Consider the following 1,964-nt stretch of genomic DNA (forward strand, 5'->3'; position numbering starts at 1 on the left):
CCTCCTCTTACATGAGTTGTATTTATAAGGAATGGGGAGGTAGGGTAACAAATTTCTCTTTCCTAAAAGGGAGAAACCCACCAAAAGTTCTAAGGTGGAGGAGAGAGAAGAGAGAAATAAACTTGGAGAAATTTCCTATAATTTTTTTTGCTTATTTTCTTTTTTTTTCTTTTTTTTTTTTTTTTTTTTTGTTTTTTTTAAATTTATTTGTCTCTTTTTTTACTCCCTCCAAGGGAGGATTTTCCTTCTTGCTTTGTGTGATTTGGACAATCTTTTGGTGATGATGTGAAGGAGAGAATATTTGGACAATATTTATTTTTTCCTTTTTTTTTTCTCTTCCAGGAAACCCCTCTCACGATTTTCTTTTTTTCTAATTTGATGTGAAAATCCCTTCTATGCCCTTAGTGCTTTAAGTGAGTGAAAAGTATAAAATCTTTAACAAAATTCTCCAAAAAAAGACAACATGAGATTCGAACTTGAGACCTCCTGGTGAGCAAGGGAATTTTACACATCATAGCTCACCAACTACACTAGGTAGTTGTTGTTGGAGAGATATGACGCCCGATAATGCTTAAAGTCTTTAAAATATAGAACCTGCAAAAAGAGAGTAAAATCCAAGGTAACTCCATTCTAAATATATAAAATGTATATTTTATTCCCCTAGATTTCACACATAAATGTACTCATCATTGATCGATCCCCTATGATGGAGGCTTACCTTGGTATTTATAGGCTACTGATGGAGGGAGAGTGGGAGACGATTGTGAAGAATCATGTTTAGGCGTGGAGTCCTTGAGGGGATTGGCTTTGTGATTCTGGGAATATTTTGGGTCTTAGGGTATTCCAGGGGAATATTCCCCTCTTATCTTGGAAAGGCCAACCGTGTGAGGGATAAACGTCAATGGTGACATGTAGTGGATAGAATCCTGTCCTTCTGAACAGGGATTACGTTCCTTGAATGTAGGGGTAGACGAAAGCAAGTCTTTGGAAACCTTATTGTTGACATCAGGCCGAGGTGGCAGCACGGCCTGATGGAGGGCCGAGGTGACAGCAAGGCCTGATAGAAAGCCAAGATGGTAGCACGATCGATGGAGAGCCGAGGTGGCAGCACGACATGATGGAGGGCCGAGGTGGCAGCATGGCATGATGGTAGCCCGAGGTGTAGCATTGGTTAGGACCGGTCCTTGCCCATGCCGTGGTTGGAAAGAAATACCCTCATCACCAGCCCCTCGCTCTAGCAGTTCGGCTCGGACAACTAGAGCATTAAATTTTGCTGACATTTCCGATCGTGCGCATCCACTCAGCGTAAAATGCGCTCGTTATGCCATATGTCTCAGAGCTGTAACCTCACCTTGGGCAGGCGAAGAGACCGCTTCTGTCCACCATTGATTTCGATAAGATCCAGCCGTTCATTCTCCACCGCCTTCTCCTATAAATAGTGTACATCTTTCCCAGAAGTCTTGTCATTCGATCCTATAGTACAGTCAGCTCAGCTCGCTCCCATCCTCAGCGTTGACTATCAAAGAGTTTCAGAGCAACATAGTGTCGTGAACAACGCTCCTTCTCGCTTGTCCTTCCAAGTTCGTCCTACAACAAGTAAATACGATTATGGTTGTGACTCATCGGTCCACTGCTCAACCTTCCGCATACCCTAGCACTAGCCCCGAAGATCCCAACATGGCATCCGCATGTGATCCGGACTCACCCAACTAGACCCCCTTGACTACCGTGAGGCATGGGGAAAATCACCCTGAGTGCCCCATTTTCGATCCTTCATCCTCTAGTGACGACACTTCCAGCAGTCAGGGCTCTGACAACAGCTCCAGCTCTTACGGCAGCTCCAGTTCTTACGACAGCTCGAGCTCGGGCAGCAGCTCTGGCTTTGAGTCTGTGGAGGTGCTCTCGCCAGAGACCGTCCTGAGCAGGGTTGGGGTTGGTTCGACTGCCACAACTCAGCCCCCCAG

The sequence above is a fragment of the Macadamia integrifolia genome, chromosome 2, assembly GCF_013358625.1.
Source record: "Macadamia integrifolia cultivar HAES 741 chromosome 2, SCU_Mint_v3, whole genome shotgun sequence".
NCBI lineage: Eukaryota > Viridiplantae > Streptophyta > Magnoliopsida > Proteales > Proteaceae > Macadamia > Macadamia integrifolia.